We start from the raw sequence: 21,530 nt of genomic DNA, 5'->3' as shown, positions 1-21,530 counted from the left end.
AAAATTAAATTCTGCATAAACATTGTTTCCTGTGTCCCTCACCTATCCTTTCTCACTTGTTCAAGCCTAATTATTCTTTTGAAATGTCTGGAAAAAGGGAAGCTATAAAACATTATTGTGAGTAGAACAGAAAGTACTCAGCTCTTGAGTTAAGAATTATCATCAGCAAAAGCACTTGTCATAGAATCAAGGTTAAGACCTCAGAAACCCATTCAGTAGTAGGGTTAAAAACTAGATGGCTGCTTGAAGCAGGTGCTCTTCTGTAAGAAAGCACTCTCGTCTACAAGTCTCTCTCCAGGCATTGAGATTTAGCCATTATGTCAAATTAATATTCCCTTCTCTGAGAAACCTTTTAGCTGTTTTGTTTGGGTTTTTTTTTTTTTTTTCACATGTAAAATACAGTTTGAGGTTTGTTTGTTTGATGTTAAAAATATTTGTTTTGTTTTGTTATTCATCAGACATGTCTACAAGAATCATGGAGCTTGACATTGAGCAATGAATCTGTTTTTAGAGTGTGAAAGTTGAGGATTCCCATTCTATACATATTTGAGCAACAAATTCTTACCACAAAAAGACTTTGAAACTCTCATAAGGGAAAGTTGCCATGGAGACCAAAAAAATTGTTCATTTTTATTCATGAGTTATTGTATGGGAGGGATAGGCCTAATTAAAGCTGTTTCAGCCCTATTTATCCACAAATATCTACATGAAAAGATCTTGCCTCAAGTGAAGTCCATTCCTCAAAAGCATACTGGTTTTCCCATGTACTCCAAAGAAGTAGTCTGTAGTTTTCCACGATAGCGGTGAATACTAAATATTCTAAATTAAGGAGCCTGTCTTTGCTGTATATTTGGAAAAAAACAAAAAACAAAAAAACAAAAACAAAACCAAAACCAAAAACAACAAAAAAAACCCACCAAAAAACTAATCACTGTTACCCATGAAACGGTGTTTCTGAATACACTATTGAAAATATATTCCACACATGAGATAGTTAAATAGTTCATATAAATTAAAAGAATGAGACACGAGTACATTTCCTTTTTGTGCAAGTGTACATGTATACAGTATCAGCCTAGGGTTGATGTGACTCGTGTTTCAAATTACTGAATAATTGATGCTGCCTCTGGTTCTATCTAAAGATTACTTAAAACTCTGCTGTTTCTATCTGTGTGAAAGATGTTAGTTCCAGCTTTTTTCTTTGTCTGCTCCATATCTAGGCTGTTTTCTCTTTGTCCTCTCTAATCCAGCATTGAAGCACATATACATCAGCTCATTTTGTGTTGGGTAAATAACATTCCTATGGTTTAGGTGCTACACTGATCTATGAAATATTTCATTACAAATATGCATTGTTCTTCTTCTCCCTGAAGTTTGCACAGAGGGTTTTTTTCCCCTTCTGCCTCACGTTATACTGTCTGATGGGCAATAGGATTGTACATCTGGCCTTATTGTGTCACCTGGACAGTCTGTCAGAGTTATTTTGTTCCTCAAATAATCTTCAAGCTCAGCTAAAGCTAAATTTGAGTAATGGTACAGAATCTTGTTCCCATGCTTATGTCTCCTTATTGTGTCAAAGAGAACTTCCATTTCTCATTTCTGAGTAAGTTTCTTTGAACATGTTGTAGTTCACAATGGGGCTCCAATGGGTTGCAAATTTGGTTTAAGACATTAAATTATATTGAGGCTTAATGGATTGCATGAGATTATTATTGCTAGCTAGATAACCCAATTTTTATTTTTCTTGAGATGGCATTTGCCACTTGCATTAAGCAATAATTCTCCAAGGTGTTCTTCAAATTTTATGCATGCAACTTTTTGAGAACTGAACACTATATTAGGAGCCAAGTCAGTAATATCCTGGCTATTGAGAGATTTTTCATAAGACTCATAAAACTGGACATGTCAGCAAGGCTTTCAGCTCTCACTCAAATTTGATCTAAAATGTATCAAAGTTGGTTTCCAGAACCAGACATCACCTAAAGAAATTCTCACTTTCTTTTTTCCCTATTCTTTACTAATAATAAAAAAAAAAAAAAATCTGCCAGCTTTGCCTTACATGGAAACAAACAAAAAAGAAATACCAATGTTCCTTGTACTATACTCTGTTTAGAGAATAGTAATTCAAAAAATAAAAAGGTATGGGGACGCATCTGCGGCTCTGGATTAATATAATTTGTATTGTTAGGTCTCTCTTTCCACCTTTGATAACTTCAGCTTCTACTGTCTCAGCCTGGGACTTAGGTTGTGTTTCATATTCTGGTGACCTGACTTTGACACTGACCTAGTTCCTTAAAAATAAGACAAGCAGAACACATCACTGGGGCTTCTGTTTCTGTTCTATAAGCATAGCTTCACTTTTAGACAAAAATAGTCAAGACTGCAGAGCTAGCCAAAATCACAATAGTTTTCAAGCATATCATCTAAAACTGCATATGCTTTGTAACATAAACTGCATAGATTATAATGTTTCAATTTTTTACATTTACATAAGCCTATTTTGGTGCAGCTTTCTGTTTCTGCATTATTTCTGCTCAATTGCTATGATATTTGGCAAAAAATACAATGTATATTTTGACTTTTATTCAGGAATTATTATTATTAGTGTGATTGCTATCGAGCAGAATGTAAGTAATCCACAGGTGAATAAATGAAAGGAGAGAGAAAAAAAAAAGTCTCTCATGAATCTGCATGGGTTTTGAAGCATCAGTAGCATAACACCCACTAATATTTACAGTACCTTGTATATAATTGCACTGCAATCATGTTCTATTATAGGTAGAGTGCTTGCACATTTCTTTTTGCTCTCCTGTTGCTTTGCAGGCAAGCAAGATGAATGCTACTGCTTTTAGCAAGAGTTTAGCCCCTAGAAATATCCAATACCAACATATAATTCTGGATCTTAACATGAGTAGGTACATTCAGAATTTTTCTGTATTGAGGGAAATTGAACTGGACACAATAACTAACTTCAGAAAAACAGAATGACAATCAATATTTAGTCAAAATGTAAAATAACAGGAGGAGTTTATTTCCTGAATAGCTTCTGTGATTTCAGGGAGACTGCATGAAAAGTAAACAATTGCTTTACTGAGAATTAGAAGTATCTTCCTTCTTCCTGTCTCATCTGCAAACTGGAAAGCCGTGGGAATCTGACTTCAGTGAGCCTGATACCAAATCAACAGCAAAGAAAAATAGAGAAAATCAATTTGCAAGATTTTTTTTTAAATTGCTATTGATGAAACATCATCAGCCAAATGAGCCTTAAGATGAGCTTCTTGTTTCTGGTCTAAGACTAATTTGGAATTGTCCAATTACATATGTAACTTCCAAAGAAAAGAACAGTAACTTTGTGTGTATGCCAGACGAAGTCACAATTAGTGCTCCATGTCTGTACAGAACTGGTCAAGGGATAAAAGGAAGTGCACCTCTGGTTCATAAACATTAGGAAAACACCATAAACCATGTGTATATTTAGATCTTGTTTAGTCCAGAAGTAAACCAGGAGAACAACACAGCCATCCTATTAACCAGGCAAAGATGATTTATCACTTTATTAATTATCCATATCTTAATTAGATGTAGGAAAAATGAATATGTATACAAAGCAATGGATATTTCACCTAGTGAAAATTCACACAACTTGAAATGAACTATGATAAGTACTGAAAGCCAATGATTTTGTTTTTTCTCCATGTCATAAGAAATATTCATCAAAAGAATATTTCAACATGATTCAGGAAATTATAACAATGATTCAGTGCCATATAGGAATTGATGGTTCCCTTCTGTTTTGTTCTTTCAAATTCTCTCCATTGCTTTCTTCTAATTATTGTCTGGTTCTCCTCCATTTACAATAATTTTACCTACTTCTGTGCTTCAGGTGCAAAGCTTAATAAGACTGATATATTCTTTCATTTTTCCTGAGAGAGAACATTTGGAATCTTATTCCATCTTTGGTCACACTACAATGACCTGAGTCATTTTCTCTCCCCACCAAAACACACACAAAGATTTTCAGGTTAATCTCTGTGTTGCCTTGGTTAACATGCCAGAGAATATTTGAAATCTTGCTGAATTGAATCATTTCAAGAAAATGAATAAAAAATAATCGAAATAGCTGTAGTAATTAAAAATAAAATCACCATTCATACAAAAGCAGTAATGCCCAAAACATATGCATCTCCCACATGGTATGTTTGCTACCTACAGCCACATCTGAGAATTCCTGCTCACAGCTGCATGGTGCTCCCACTGAAAGCTCCCTGAGAAGCCCTTAGATCACTCATAAGGAGGACACTGGGTTTATCACAGTCTAAATCGTGTACAGCATGTACCTTATCTTATCCTGGGGTCCAGCCATGAGGACAAAACTCCAGTGCTTCCTCCCAGGGGACCACAATTCTTTCTGCACAGCAGCTGAACCCATGGACAATTGTTCCTCTGGGACTTTCTGAGGGTCTTTCTAATGAGTAGCAAATACTCTTTTTCATGCTGTTTTTCTGCCTCAGATCCCCTGGTTTGACAAAACATTATTTTCAATTATTTAATCCAATCACTATCCCTTTCTTTGCCATTGCTGATGATTTCCTGCAGCTATTTTTGGGCAGTAGCCTCCAGGCAGGGTTCTCTCTTCATCTTACTTTTGGGTCATTAGCATCAATCATCTCCAGTCAATTCCTCTCCTTGTACTCGTCATGGTCTGATCAGTGCAGGTTCCTATTTCTTTTAGTCAATACTCTTAAAGCTATTTTGAAATTTCGCTTAATCTCTTTACTGTTTTTCAGAGATTTTACTGTTTTAACTTCATTCCTTCTGGTCCACATCTGGAATCTCTTTTTGCCATTAATTTTTTTTCTGCGTGAGAAAGGGCAGTGTACATGGAATCATCTTTAAAGACTCTTCTAAGTGTAAGGAGATTTGGTGTATTTTTATTCTTTATTATTATTTTTATTATTGTTGTTGTTATTATTATTATTGTTATTTTCTTTTTTTCCAAAAGCTTTCAAATATTAGTTGGGATTATGGAATCAGGCTGAATTCTGAGTAAAGCTGAGAGTTCTAGTGTTCCTCAGTTTGCTGTAGTTGATGCTTGAACTGTCAAGCCTGGAATATGAAATGCCAATACTTCTTTGAAATCATATTTTACTCTAATTATTGTTTCATTCAGCTCACAGCAGTGTTGGGAGGACTTCATGCTTCTCCTGAACAATACCTTTCACATTCAACCTTTAGCAGAGTGGTTGCATGGGAAGTAAGAGCATTATTGTATTAGCTATCTGAACTCACGCACCCTTCTCTATCTGAAAGACCTATTTTTTTTCCCCATTTCTGAATTCAAATTCCTGCCAGGACAGCTGGGAAAGTGGCTTGTTTTATTTTGTTGCTTTTTTTAAGTAACTATGTAATTTATTTTATTTCAATCTTCCAGATAATAAAAACTAGCTTTAAATGCCTCAAATTTCTTAGGCACCAATTCCCTGAGGAGAGGGAAAAAAAATAAAATTTAAAAACCTCAAACAACTAACAAGGAAATAAAAAAACAAACCAAAGCAAAGCAAACCAAAAGAAACAAAAGCCTCAAAACAAGATGAAGAATTTCTTGACTAGGAATTCTGGGCAGGAAAGGAGGTGAATGTTTCTCTAATGGTTACTCTTAAAAATAGTGCATAGAATTTCAAAGGGGTAAAGAATGATATATGCAAAAGTACTTCTGAATATTTAGGATTTTAACTTTGCTTTCAAAAGTTACCAAATCTTTTACCACTGTCTTGCTGAAGACCAGTAAGACTTCACTGAATCTGTTCATCAGGTCTGGAATCTGAATGAGACATAAGTCATCTGAGACACAGAGGTGGTCAATTCTTATTGCTTTCTCTTCAGTTTAAACATCTAAACATCCTTTGGTGCCTTGGGCATGTCTGAAACTAAGCAAATACCAAGATTTTTTTATAGAGAGCTCCAAATGCGCTTGGAATGAAATGGAATGGAATAACACAAATTTCATATAAATGAAATAATACATTTGTTATGTAGTACTTCCATCATAACATCCTAAAAGACAACAAATTTTATCAAGGGTTTTAGATGCATGGAGAGGTTCTTTTAGACAGTATGGTGGTCTATAAGGAGCTTTCTATTAGCTAAGGTTTGTTAAAATTTTTTTCATTAGATGCGAGGTTTGAAGAGCTAATTAGTATGCAATGCATAGTTTGCTTGTTGATTGAAGGTTTTCAGTTTTTTTTTTTTTGTATTCTGCATAAAGCAAAAGGAAGAAGTGTGGTCTGATAATTTAACTCAAAATGTATGTGCAGTAGGGGAGAATAGCCTAGAAATTTGTCCTTTCCTCCTTTCCTTCAGTCACCTTCTGCATATCCTCTTCCAAAGTACAGATTGTTCTGTTAAATTTAAAACTATCATCAAGGGAGAAAAAATAAACCAGCATAAAGAAATTTATAGCTTTTAAAAAAGTCAGGTTTTTTGTGTGATGGCAATCTACTGAAACGCCCAGAGCTATTAAAAACAGGGAAACATTCTGATTTACTGGTTCCTTCCTAAGGGAGAAAAATTTCAACTTGCTTTAACTGTAGCTTAAACTCTAGCATCTGTTAAAAAAATACAGACTTTGTCTATGCTGTGTACGTAGAGAGTAGTTAGGTACACCACAGAAGTAGAAATCAGCAGATATGTAGAAAATGGAAAAAGAATTTTTAAAAGCTTTCTCTGATAACACCAGCTGATAGGAATGTGCAAATGATACTATGATTTGTTTTTATGCTGAGAGGAAATGGTTTTCAGGTTGTGTCAGATAATAAAGAATAAAAACACAAGTAATCTTTTGCTCAGTGGACTTTTAGTACTTTATTTTTCTGTTAAGGGGAATATTCTTTAAAAAAAACCCCACACATTTTCAAAACTATGCTACTGATTAACAAAACAGTAACACAAAGGTAGCATACATATTCTGTGAATGTAAATCAAAGACATTACGTGAAAGGATATGTCAATGCATTCAGAGATCAGCTATAGCATAAAAAGGGCCAGGATCCATAAACCTCTTCTCATCCAGAGGGTGGGAGGAAAAATGGTTTCATTTTATCTAGAACTTTGGGCAGAGAGAGTTTGACAACAGCAGTAAAGGAATTCAAATAATCATGAAAAATGTGGTTGCAGTTGAAGCTTAAATTAGGAGGTTACTGAATAACATGTGCATCTCAAACCTCTATGTTTTGGCTGTATGTTCTGATGTAAATTCAGCTTTGGACATTTTTTTTCCTTTTGTTTTCCTTTCACTCCTGCCCTCCTGGAACATAAAAACAGTATGCCTTTTTTAATTTGAGGTCATCTTTCAAGGTCTCATTTCTCGATTTTTTTAAAAGTAAATATCTTAAAATTTGTGTTTGGATACCATTTGCATAAACAATGACAATAAAGCAAGTCAAATCTCACTGGATTATTTGGTAGTGTTCAACCAGTTTTCAAGAAATGTTTTCTCTTCATGACTGATGTGATTTTGATCTCAAAGTGTTAGGGATGCAAGAAAGAATGGCATTTCAAATACCAAAAAGACATCCAGTTTAAAATATTTGAGTTCTTTAGTGCAACCTCCTCCTGTTGAATCAGGAAATATTGATATATATATTTTGCAGTATATATCTTCACCTGACAATACAGTTTCAATTTAATATATATAAGAAATATATTAATTTGGGGTTGTTTTAGTGCAGGATAGTTTGTTGTTGTTGTTGTTCTTTTAGGGAGTGAGGTTTTTTTTGTCCTCAAAATTCTCCTCCTCTAAATACATATTTATAAAGCACAACCATTGTGCTCTCCCTAAGACAATTCTGTGTTCTGTAAGAAAATTTCTGGGCCATTAGATACCGGACTTGGTCTTTCCAAGTGCCAGGTTTTCAGTTTCCTATTAAGGATTCTCTCTGAGGAGTGGTGCTTCCTCTTCACAGGAGACAAATTGGATCCCCCACGGCCAGCTGTAACTTCAGTGTCTGGGGCTGTGCTCCAGCTTGTTTCCCTCGTTGCAGTGTTTCCTGTTCTTGGTCATGCCCAGCAGGATTTACATCCTCCACTGACTGCCAGAACATCTAACCTGCTTTATATTGATCTTTGAGCATTTTTACACTCTGAAAGTGACAGAGTGGATTCCCAAACATGAAAAACAAATTGACTTTTTTTTAATTATTATTTTTTTTCTTACAAAAGAAACAAAAAAATCCCCATTTTTTAAAACTTAGTGGTTTTCCCAGCTTTGTAGTAAAATACTGTTGCATGTCTGGCTAAAATCACATATTATAAGCAAGACAAAAAAAGCTGATTAACTTGATATTTCACTGACTATTGTCTCCTGTATTTACTCATGTTGTACAGGCCAAGTATCACAGCTCAGTGAAAAAGTGGAATCAGTTGAATTTCTTACATAAAGGGTAGAACAAGGAAAAAAAGAAAAGGTGGAGAATCATGATTAGTTTACACTAAGTTACCTAAGGAAAAAAAAATCAATTATTTTTTTTAAACTGAGAACCCTGAGGAAAACACAGTGATTAGATGTCCCCTCTATCTTTTTTGAAAATTTTATAATCTCTTGTATATTAAATGGATTTATTTATTTATTTCTTCCCTGAAGTGCTCTAATATATTGCAATTTATCAATTTATCAATGCTATTTATCACTTTATCAATGTGCAATAGCAGAAATCTTTTGAATATGCAAGCTGATAATGCTCTGCAACAAAAAAATTCTTAATTCTTCTTGGTCCACTTACAAAATATACTACAGATATATGGGGTTTGGAATACTCCCTTGACAAGTTCCTCTTTATAGCCCAGGTATTTACTATCTCTTGACATTCTGTGTGTTGTCACTTTTTTATGGTAAGATGCTTTCATCCCCATTTTTACTCATCTAAAAAGATTTCATGGCTTTTCTCTCTGTTTTGGTTTGTTGTCTCTTAACTCTCCAACTTTGGTTTGTTGTCTCTCATACTCTCCAGTTTAATGGATTATTTTAGAAGGATCATCTCTTGAGATGTCAGCAAATTTAAAACAGAAAACCTGACAAAAAACAAAAGTACCTTTTCAATTGGAGGACACAACATATAGACAAGCCGCTGGTCAAACTATCTTGTACTGAAGGTTCCACACTTAAAAAAAAAAAATAAAAATCTGCATGATTACTTGGACTGTAAATAAAGACAAAATACAGCTTTACCTCTGTGTCAGGGAAGACCTGAAAACACAGAAGCTGAAGAATCACTGAATCATTCCTCAGGAGTTTTCAAGGGACTTTTTGGGAAAAAGAGAATGGTAGTTTTTGAAGTTTGATTTGAGATTTTTTGGCAGTGACACTGGGAAAAAAATCAAGGTCAGGAAGATGCAAAGCCATCACCCAATTAATTTAAATATTAAAACTGCTAATTGCTTTTCAGATTATTACGAGTGAAGATTTTGGCAATGCTCAGTCTCCAAGAATATGCCAGGAAGAAAATAACTGGAAGCACAGCCACCATTTACAGTAAAGTTTAAGTTAACAGTAAAATAATACAAGGGTGAGGTGTACTACTACAGTAGGACTGTAGCAGTGGTCTCCCAACATTTTTGATCATATTCTCCTATCAATAAAATACTTTTAAACTTACACCCTGGGTTTCATATATACATATACACACACACACACACACACATATATATATATATTCTTATTTATATATTATACATGTATCTAATTGCAATAATTATGTACATTATAAACACAACATAAAACCAGAAGTTTAAAAGAGATGAGGTAAAGATGAATGATATCTTAATAATTCTATTTACAATGAAAAAAAACAAAAAATATTTTATAATCAGTATGGTAAAAATATGGTTTAATATGCTAAATTATCTTTTTGAATTCTGGTTTAATGTCTTGCTGGAGCAATTTGAAGCTCTGTTTCTAAATTTTGATACTTTTTAATGGCTGTCATAGCTGAAAAAAATAGCTCAAAAATACATGGATGTATCATTTTTCCTTACTTGCTAAATAATGACAGTAATTTTTCAATCCCATTCATGAATTAATTAAGATTTTTATAGAATTTCAGCTAGTAAATTTTCATCCATCCCAATGTGATTCAGCTTTTCCTGCAACTTAATTGAAAGATTCTACATTTTTTTATATTTTTAACAAATGGCTTCAAAACCCATTGACACTTTGAGAAATTTTAAACATGCTAGAAAATTCTGTTTCCAGTTTTTTTATGTATATAGATATGAGAATTTTTATAAGTGATGCATTATTTTCAGCAACAAAATCCCTAAACAATGAAATTAATTCCAAAACTCACTTGTCAAAATGTTCTCTCCATATCATGAGGTTCTTTGGAAAAATAGTTACTTTTTCACTCATTGTTAAGACATCACCTTTACCTTGAAGGGACACATTAGGTCCATTTATTTTTTTTTTAAATATCTGCTATGTAGCAGCTTGCTGACACCCACTTGTCAACAGAGAGAAGGTCAGCAAATATGGAACACTTGTCCTTTTGTAGGACAAGAATGCATAAATGATCTTTAATTTTGGCAACTCTTTTAAGCGCTATGACATGAGATGACCAGGAAACCACTGTGTATAAAAGATATGCGTGGTCACTCCCCACCTCAATAAAAATATTGTAAAGATTGTCTTATTTATAAAATTCACCTCAGTGATGACATGCTATAGAACCTTGTCCACTTCTGGCTACTATTTGTTTGCTGCAGCAGTTTCTCTGGAAAGGATGCAGTGAATGAATTCCATGAGTGATGCTCTGTCTGTAATCTCCCTCTGGGAATCCTTTCGTATTGTAGTAAAAGAAGCCATCCCATCAGTGGCTTCACTTGCAAAGTTTTTCCATAAAACATTACTTTTGTCAAAGAAGTCACCATTGAGAATATATTTTCTCCAGTACATCTTTCCTTTAGTGGCTCACAAAGCCACTTAAGTGGTTCTTAATGTACCTCATTACTAAAACAGAATCTAGTAAATACCATAAACTGAGATGTGTTAGAAACACGGGCACTTTCAGCCAATTGTATAGCAAACCTATTCAAAATTCAGCAATATTTGTAACAAATTTCACCAGTATCATCTGAAAAAAAGGAATGCTTTTTAGTTTGTTGCCATATTGCTTTCTGCATATTACAGCCATTTCCACCACAGCAGATTTTCATCTTTTGCTCTTAAAAAGAAACCTCAGAAGGGGCCTCTGAACATTTATTATTAAGTCTTGGGAAGTACAGAGTTAAATATCATCTGACTTTAGACTTTGTTGATTACATCTGATTAGATTGTCATCATTGTTACCTTACAGAATGACTGAGGAAAATCTTGTCAGCTACTAAGAGTAGGAGATATGTCACCTCTGCCATTTACTTGTTTGCTTCTCATCACATTAACATTATTTTCATTGTGAGAAATGTGTCCATTTTGTGGGAGTTGGTTTGGTTAAAGCAAGATAATACAATCTGCAAATCTGCTTGAACAAAGGCATATGAACTCCAACATGTCACAATATGGTGAGAGCGAGCTAACAACTGAGGGCACCATTGTTAATTAACATTTTCCCTAGTTCAGGTTCCAAATTGGAAAGTGCATTGGATCCTGTGGTGACAGAAAAAGAAGGAATTATTTTCAGTATTGCCAAGCCCAAACATTCAAAAGGTGCAAAAAAAAAGTGCCAGAACAGCAGACTGAAAATACTGAAAATAGCAATAGTTTCCTCTACTTTTTTTTTTTTTTTTTTTTCTCCCTCTGGTTTTGGGCTGCAAGACTGACCTTGAGTCAGGAATTTCCAAACTTGCTTCCTTAACTATGGGAATTAGAAGAATACATATATATATATATATATAAATATAAATAAATAGATAAATAAATATGCACATACATTTATAATGTGTGTATGTGCATGGGTATGTATATATATATGCATATATGTGGGTATATATATACCTATGTAAATACTTTTTTATATATTCATAGATAGAGGGAAGAAAAGCATTCATAAAATACATTTTTCAGAGACTTTGAAGCAAATCAGACACCTTGAAACTCATGATAAAATCTTGATAGTAGTCAAGACTGTGTTTTGTTTCTTTACATGTGAGAGCACAAAGATATTTGTTTGGGTTTTTTTTCCTTCATGTGAAATCTAAGGAGATCCCTAACGGATCATGTCTAATGTGGTTCTTTATATTCTGAACTTGCTGTGGGTTGTGGTTCTGACACCTCCTGTGCCTGTGCAGCATCCCAGGAGTGGTTTCCCTGAGAAAGAGGAGATGTGAGTGTGACTCTGCCCACCCACCCCTCTGCATTCTGCAGTGGTAGCCCGTGGCCAGCCCGCAGGCATCAGTGTGTCTGGGGGTGCCTCGTGGCATTTTTGGCTGCCCTGCTGGGTGCACAGGACGCCTGATGTTCTGCAAAGCTCTCTCCAGTTGTGCCTGAGGTTGAATTTACAACTCTCAGTCTCTTAAGGGCGGTGGGCCTGGCTTTAAAAGCAGCTTCAGAAGATTGCATAAGCTCTGTCTGAGCACAGAGTGTCTCTTACAGCAGGTCAGTACAGAATTCAGGATCTAAAATTCATTCAAAGCTGATTGTAAATGCACTGTCAAAACTGCAACAATTACTCAGTGTGCAGAGATATGGACTTCTCTTAGTATTTCGCCCTTTATCTAGTAACATGGAAAAAAAATGTTATCAACTGTGAATGTCTTTTTAAGATTATATACACAGCTATAAGATTTGGTTTTGAATGCTTTAAACTTGTTGGTTTATCTCTGTGCATTTGTTTGTTTGTTTGTTTGGAGGGGTTTTTTTGCTAGTAGAGGAAAAAAATATTTTGGCTATAATGTATTCCAGATATAATGGTTTTAGAAAGGTCAGTAGTCTGTTGGAATTCTAAGGAGAAACAGAGAACTGAGGTTGTATAGTCTGGGGAACACTCAGAGGGATCTTAGCAATATGGGTAAATATCTGACAGGAGTTTATCTCATGTTATCTCATGAGGGAGAGAGTTTCTTCCCATTGGCTCCCAGTGACAGAACAAGAGGCAATGGACACAATTTAAAACACATGAAATTCCATATGAGCACAAAAAACCTGCAACTGGTTGATAAAACAACCAGAGAGGTGATGGAGTCTCCATCCTTGAGGGTAGTCAAAACTCAGCTGCATGTTATCCTGGGCACCCTGATCTACCTGACCCTGCTTGAGGAAAGAGTTTTTGTACTAGATGATTTTAAAAGGTCCTTTCTAAGGTCGCAACTTAAGTGATTCTGTAAATTATTCTTCTCTGCCCCAGGTGAAACGTTAGAAGGCTGTCATATATTAAAATATTAGGTGATGAAACTCCATAACTTCCCCCTGAAAAAAAAGTAAACATCACTAGCAGTAAGAAATGAAGAAAAGCTGTATTTTCATGTTGTTGGTGGTGGCTTCAATATCCCAGATTGTCACCTGCAGTACACTTTTTAGCAATCACTGGTAATCCACTAATCCTTGTGTGCCATAAACAGAAGTATTTAAAGGTGAGTTTACCACACTTAAGCTATCCTGCTCCACCAAGTGAAGGAGAACAAATCCTGCTGACAGACATAATTTCTATTCATTATTTTAATCTGAGGCATGGAGGATTGACACCTGCTGATTTCTTTAGGGAAAAAGATGTATCAGGAAACAGAGTGATAAATGTGGGCAGTGAGATGTAAAAGGGTCCTTTTGCAGACAATATCATCATTTTACCCTTTGAGATACTTTGCAACCCTTTTTTATCAACATGAATAATACATTTCAGTGATGAATTTCTCCTAGGTCTATTCACATTAGAAGAAACATTGTGGTGAGAGCAGATGCTGTAGTCATGATGGCACATTGAGAAATTGTCCATCAGATGGCATGGTAACAAACAGCTTTCACAGACAATCCAAAATATATCTATAGAACAAAAACCATCCCACAGCCCACCTGCTCAACAGAAAATTCAGGGAAAAGATTTCAATATGTCTTTTTAGAGATACCCTCCTAGGAAGATGTTGATGAACTGGGGAAAGTCTGCAACAGATTGTTTTATGGAGGAGGAAGATAGAAATATTGGTTGTTTCAGCACTCCCAGAAGTGGAATCATCCCAGCTTGCAAAACAATTCAGTCTTGATTACTTAGCAGGCTTTAAAAATGTTTTAAAATATGTCTGTCATAGCTACTGATAAGGAAACTATAAAGGACCATGCATGTTATGTTATCCTGAATCTTTTTCATAACCCGAAATTTTCCTTAAACTTTCTTCTCAGTTCCTATTTTCAAGGGACCTGAGGTAATGCAGCAAAAGTTTCTCTCACCTGTATTATTTAGTGTGTTCTAATTTGGTCTGAAAGCTACTGTTTTGTTTTGGTGATAAGTGGTAGTAAGGGGGGGAAAAATGCTTTGGGGTGGTGAAAATATGGGTAACAAAAAGAGCACAATCAATAAAAATTGAAAGTGTGTGGGAAGTGAGAATCACTCACACTAAAATAAAAAGAACGGAAGCAAAAAAAAAAAAAAATAAAACCTACTGCTTTCAAAACATACAGGCATGGAAACTCAGGGAAAAGAAAGGGGCAACATACTGAGGCATGAAAGGGCTGAAAAATAAATGTCAAGACAGAAGCAAAATTCAAATAAAAAAACCTGCAAACAACACCGTTCCAGAATTGTAAGCTTGCCAGAAGGTAGATATTTTAACAACAACAAAAAAAAAGAGCATCAAACACAAGGAGCCAAAAGAGTGTGTGCTATAATGACAGTGGGTCTGAGAGATACATGTGCCTCTTGTGACCTGAAGCAACACTCTCACCTTCATTGCTTGAAGTCTGTCTCATTGTGTTTGGAATAAAAGTAGTCTGAAGGAAAGCTGGAAAAATAGACACACACTGGAAGATTTATTTATTTGTGTCAGCTGAAGAAGATGATATTACAGCTCGAATAGCAACTCTACCTTTCGTGTGGGGTAAGTAACACATTCAGCTGTTGGAACACAATACAGAACCATTGCAACATCTGAACACTGCCACAACCTTGAAACAGCCAGAAAGTTCTGGCTGTGTCTCTTAGAAATGAATATTTCTTGAAGTAATATTTCTTGGGGAAGGCTAAGAGTTTTATTTCAGAACAAAGAGAAACTTTCCCATGCTCTAAATAAGAGCTTTACTGGTGTGAGATTTTACTTTAGATTAAAAAATGCATTCATGAGGAACTTTAAAGGCAGTACATCAGCATTTGCCACATGGATGAATTGATGAGAATCATTTGCAAATATATATCAGATAATATTTAATGCATGTCTTCAGAAATTCCTTGCTTTGTCTGTCACTTTATCTCCTCACTTTCCCCTGCTCAAGGCTTTTATTTTTTAAATTTTATTTATTATGTTTTATTTTATGTGCTGCTGATGCAAGCTTCTGGAATGTATTGTGTTCCAAGTATCAGCTGCAGGCAGGTGCCAACACAAGTAATTAAGCACCATTTTCAACTCAGCCCTGGTAGCAGCTTTACGAAAGCTTAGGGAAGTTTCCTGTTTCACATTGAAAGTGCTGAACCCAACCTTGTATTTCAGAGGAGAAAGTACATTTCATCCTCTGTTGGTTCTGTCTGGGATGGAGTCAACTTTCCCCACAGGAGCACTCAGGGTGCTGTGCTTTGCTTTGGCAGCTGGAAAGCTGTTAGTGACATACCAATATTTGGTACTGTTGGGAAGCACTCACTCTCCTGCATCCCCTCTCTCTGCTGGGCTTTGGGTGCTCAGGTTCTGGTGAGGGGACCTGGCCAGGACAGCTGACCCAAACTCAAGGGAAAACAGGTAAAGGCATGTCATTAATTCATTCATTCATTCATTCATTATTATATTTGTCTTCTAGAGGCACCACAAGAGTTTCCAAAGCCCAGCTTCCCGAGAAGAGGTTGGCCTTACCTGCTGGTGAGACACAGAGAATAAATACCTGTAACTGGGGACCTGCAACTGAATTGAAATCAAGTTGGCACTGGACTTCTGAGTCAGGATCGTATTTTTGTTTAAACCCAAATAAAAAAGTTGGAATATATCATATTTGTATCCTACCTCCTGAACCTGAAACAGATAGTATGGGAAAACAAGGTCTGCTGGTTAACGCAAAGGTTCAGCATTCTTATTGTTAATACTTATATCATAGTTATATATGTATGTGTGTGCTCATACACATGCTTAATACACAAAAATAAAAAGGCATAAAAAAAAGAAAGGGGAAATCCAAATCCCAGTAACAAGAAAGATTTACACTCTCTTTATATTTTCTTACATTACTCTAACTTCATTTAGCAAATGGGGGAAAAAATGGTGAAGATATTAGATGTCTTCAAGCAAATAATTCTCAATAAAATAGTGCATTTACAGAAGGCTTTTTTTAAATTTAAAAATTTAGGAATCAAATATGAGTCTTCATTTGAAATACATATTTGCATTAATATATCTTCTTTGGCTAAATCTCAAACTAGATTTGAGCAAGGCTTGTGATTACAAAAGCATCCAACCAGTAATCTTTTATCTATTGATGTTTCAATGATAACTGATCTAAAGTATATGGAATGTAACTGAACTGGGAATTGAATTAACCTATCTATGTGCCTTGCTATGTTAAATAGACAGGTTAGCAGTTGTGCCAGGTTTCCTATATTCCCTAAATGTATGATTTGTCCTTTAATTGCCTGCAAATAAGAGCTGTGGGGATCTGTGAGGCCTTAGAAGAGGGTCTCTCATGAACGTGTTGGAATAGATATGTTGTGTGGAAGCTCTCGTTGTACAATGGTCAGAGTCAGTGTTTTAAGAATTTTGCTTCAAAAGGAAATACATCCCATTGAAATTTCTTCGTTAAAAAAAAAAAAAGTACTTGAAAGAGTGGTCAGGAGTTGCTACCAGCTAGTCTGTGACAAAAGCTTTGCAATTTTATTCATCATTTCTTGTGGTGGAAGTTAATTTTTCTTTGTTAACATGTTGGTTTTGTGGTGTCAAGTCAAATACATGGATTATTTAACATTTGTCTTGAGATTTATAGAATTTTTGATTTAATCTATTTTCTGATTTTGGTTGTATATTGGGTTGCAGATTCTTTAGTAAAATATATGGATTGCCTTCTTTCCATAGTAGGAAAAGTTAGTTACTCACACTTTATTTTTTTAAAATAAGTTTTATACATATAAGTGTGTGTCTGCATTTTAACTATTTTAAATTTCAAGATTAGTGGAGTAGATGATCTCCTCTCTCCTGTTGTTTTGGGGGGGGGGGGGGTTGGCTGTGTTTTGGGGTTTTTTGATGGGTTTTTGGGGGGTTTGGGGGTTTTTTTGGTTTGGTTTGGTTTTTTGGTTGTTTTTTATTTGTTTTGTTTTGGTTTTTTTGGTTTTGTTTGTTTGTTTGGGTTTTTTGAGGGTTTGGAATATTTTTCTTTTTTCTTTTTTTGTTTGTTTGACTTTGTTGTTGTTGTTGTTTTGGGGGAGAGTCGGGGTTTGTGTTTTTTGGTTTTTTTAGTTGTATACCAAGCACACAGCAGCAAAGTCCAGAACTAGCACCAACTACAGCTAATAGGGATTCTTTTTGGCAATAAAGAATTTCATTTGAGACCAACTAAGTGCCCTTCTGGGTATGTTCCACGGACAGAGTAAAACAGTAAGTGGAGGACTTCAGGTGGTAGAGTAGTTGGTATGGAAAGAATTATAAAATACCTCTCAGCTCAGCTATTTGTGCTGCCCTCAGTAAAAGTGATCAGAAAAAACAGTCTCAAAAGAAATTGTGTGTTTCTTTGTTAGTTTTTTTTTTTTCTGACAGGAAAACAGAAATTATTTTGGTAAATATACAGCAACGCAAGTCACAAAACAGCAAATGAAATAAAACCATGAGTGAACTGCACACACAATATTCTGCAGGACAAATTATGTCTCAAATATAGATTAAATCAATTTCATGCACAATTTATTAGGGTTGTCACGGATGGCCTGCTCTAAGTCAGGGCCTAGGTGAATTGAGTTGTTCACCTAAAGCAGTATTTTGTGGTCCTTGAGAGTAGAAATGAATTATCATAGCAAAAAATAAATAGGATAAGTTAGCCAGAAAAGGGAGAAAAACTTGAGAAAGGAATTTTTACTTTGCAAACTGCTGCTTAGTTACCTATAGGTAAGCAGATCACTAGTCATTCTGAAACATTGATTCACAGCTTGTACATGTGGCTGCTGTAGCAAGCCTGGCTTCTAAAAGGACTATCTACTATATTCAGAAAACCTGTAAGGTTTATTGTTTGCAATTATTTCTGATTCATTCCTGCTACTTAACCCCACTCATGATAGAGGTCAAAAGTATTATACAGAAGAAACAGAGCTTTGAGATGCCTTTGAGATGACCACAAGTCAATATGATTTGTTATATTTCATCATGCTTCTACCACGACAGAGAAAATTCTCCAAAGATTACATACAGCACTCATTTTGCATTTTGTTTATGTCATAGCTAAAGTGAATTCTGCTGGCATCACTCCACTCCTTATCCATTTCATATGGACCTGTCCTGGCTTAGAATTAGATGTGACAGGGAGCCTCACCACTCTAGAGTGTCCCAGTAATGAAAAAGAATATGTATCATTGTTTGTCAGCACTGAAGGAGAGCTGGCACAGACATCATGATAAATTTAAAAATAACTGCCATGCTAGTAATCGTATGCTGGAAAAATTATACTAAACTTACTCTCGTCTTTTTAAAGTTCTTATAACCATGGAAAAGTAACAGAAGGCAAATACAGAATGATGAAAGAGTCTTTTGATTTCAGATTCCTAATCTTCTCCTCAATGGGCCAGTACAGCCTCGGTTCACCCACCCAGCAGCAGTTTTTTATCCCAGGGTGTGTGCATAAAAGACTTCAGTTTCCAAGATTGACTTCACTCTCCTGAGCACTCAAATCTAGCAAAAAAGGGTTTATTCAAGGTAAACAAAAAAACCACACTTGACTGAAAATAAGAACTGGAATCTAACTCTTTCTGTTCTTTATTCTCAATTCTTTCCTTGGGATGTAAGTGCCTCAGTGTGTTGCATGGTTTGCTTTTTGTTGGTTTTTTTCTTCGCTGCTGCCCTACTTCACTTATTGTATTTCATGATTAGATGCTTTTGAGGCAGCCACCAGGACTTGCTGTCATCTGCTGGCAACCTAGAGCATCATACTGAAGCAAAAGTTGCTGTTTTGCTGAATTATTTTCATCTGTCCTTAGAAAAGACAGCAAATCACACCCATACTTTTTCACGTAGGCCTCTCAGTCATGTTTAATGCTATTGACTGCTATACATTCATCTTCCCTCTGCCAGGCTTCCTTCCAGCCTGAATGTGGTTAACCCACATAATGCTGTGCCCTGTCAGGACAGAGAAATCCTGTTCATTATGGTTCACGTCTTGGCTTTTGTTCAACCCTTCGTGACAAGGGCTCTGACACCAGACTCCCCTAGAACCACCTTACAGGGAACATCCCGCCTGGGCTTAACCTGGCAGGGTCTGGAGTGGGGCACTGCAGTCTGTCCCTTTCTGACCCAGCTGTTCCCTCAGCCATGAGCAAGGAGAGCCAGGCTGGGCTGGGGACATTAAGGCACTGCCAAGGTCTCAGAATCTGGGAATGCAGCCTGTAGGATGGGAACAAGGAGAGGTTTGCATGTTAGGGCCAGGTCCTGGCAGGTGCTTTGACTGCTTAGTTCTCTTCCAGGCACCTGATTGCCTTTTATTTAGGGGCAATTCTAGACTCTTAGAGTTTGGGGCATTGGTGGATATGTCAGAGGAAGGCATTCAGAGTTGAGGAACACATCCTGTATGGTAGCTCAAGGGTGCAGCTACAGGCAGAGCTGCAGGTGGAGACAAGGGGCTGTGAACTGGTGCTGACCCTTTGCACAACAAAGGACACAGGGATATGTGCAGGGACACTGAGAGACACAGCAGGAGCTGATGACTCCATGCTTCCCTGTGCTTAGACTCTGAAGATATGAAATCCCAAGGGTTCCTTTGTTTTCTTGGTTGTCCTCGGAGGCACCAGCTCAGGCTGTTATTAATTAATTGTTTGTTTATCTATTGTATTTATTTATTTATCTAATTTAAATAATGAAATTATTTAAAGGATCTTGATGTCTGAGACTCTGCTATGGGACACGTGGTGTCAAGCTGGTGAGGAAATGTGCTCTGACTGTATGAGTGCAGGCAGCTGTTTGGCCTCAGTCCTGTCTCAGGTGGTGAGGATGTGGCTCCTGGATGTTCCAACAAGGGAGTTTCCCCAATAATTTATAGCTGTGAGAAACTGTGTCTGCATTTTGCCAATAGTTAATAATTTCTGCATTTCAAAATTTATTACAGCTTAAAGAAGGATTAATTCTTTTTGTTCTTCTGAAGCCATAGACTAAATGCATTTTGACCCCCATCACTGATTTGTTGAATATTCTGTTCTGCAAATCTCCATTGACGTGGAAAAAAATTTACATTGAGATGCAAAGATTTTTTTCTTTTTCTTTTATTGTATATAGATGTTGGTTTATTTTGTAGAATCTACAACTTTAATGACTTTTTGAGAGAACTAATCTTCTTCTGAAGATTGTGGAACTGTCTGTTGGAGAGATTACTTCCTTAGGGCATAGTCAAGCAATACTTTTCCTCATGCAAACAACTACTTTTACTTCACAGAAATTATTGGGCTTTTCATACAGTAAATCAAAATGGCAACCAGGTGTTCCTGGACTGCCTGTGTGAATCCTGGAAGAAATGAGCTTGTTTAATTACAGTCATCAGGAACCTTCTTATTTGCCTTTGTGAGTCTGGGCTCACTGTTTTGTTTGTTTGTTTTTATAATGGTAAGGCATTACTACAGCCACAGTGAACATCAAGTAAAAAAAAAAACAAAACTCTACGTAATGTAATTTATTAGAAAGCCATGAACAGAAAACTGTGGTAAACGGTAGATAAGTAGTGTAATTTTCTATCCAAACTTCTAGGTGAATAATTTGCTAATTAGAACAGCTATAGCCCCCTAGACTAATCACAAAATAAGGACATAAAAATTATATGTAAAATTGTATCTTTCTGCCACAAAAGTTTTTGCATTCTCATCTCTCAAGGAGAATGCATTATCTTTCAATCCTTTTTATTCCTGTTAAAAAACTGACTCTCAGTCGAAGGAAAGGATGAAGACAGAAAGCTCTGCAGTAAACTTGCTTCGCCATCCCTACATTTGTGTAATCTTTCAATATTCCTACTCCTGTCTTATTAATACTTTCAATTTCTATAAATCATCAAATTTTTATTTGATGATAATAGTACTAAGGAAGACTGCCAGGGGAGAGCAGCTAGTTTCTTCTAATAAGTAAAATGCAGGAAATGTGTGTGAAAGGCCTCTGGGTCTCCTTCTTGAAGTACAATTAAAAAAAAAAAAATAAAAAAGTCTAGAAGGACCCAAACAAAACCACCCAAACCAAAAACAAGCCAAACC

The 21,530-nt window shown here is 35.9% G+C and overlaps 1 long non-coding RNA gene across 1 annotated transcript; it reads right to left on the bottom strand.

Annotated features, from left to right (window-relative positions):
* Positions 1-394: 394 nt before the first annotated feature.
* Positions 395-986, bottom strand: LOC136373768 (uncharacterized). Its single transcript, XR_010745727.1, has 2 exons — positions 895-986; positions 395-837 (listed from the first exon to the last, which is right to left on the bottom strand). It is a non-coding gene; the product is annotated as an uncharacterized lncRNA (long non-coding RNA).
* Between the last annotated feature and the right edge of the window lie 20,544 nt (positions 987-21,530).

Source organism: Sylvia atricapilla, chromosome 2 (assembly GCF_009819655.1).
Source record: "Sylvia atricapilla isolate bSylAtr1 chromosome 2, bSylAtr1.pri, whole genome shotgun sequence".
NCBI classification, from domain to species: Eukaryota; Metazoa; Chordata; class Aves; order Passeriformes; family Sylviidae; genus Sylvia; species Sylvia atricapilla.
Note: the sequence above shows the minus strand (reverse complement) of the source record. Positions and strands in the feature narration are given on the sequence as shown.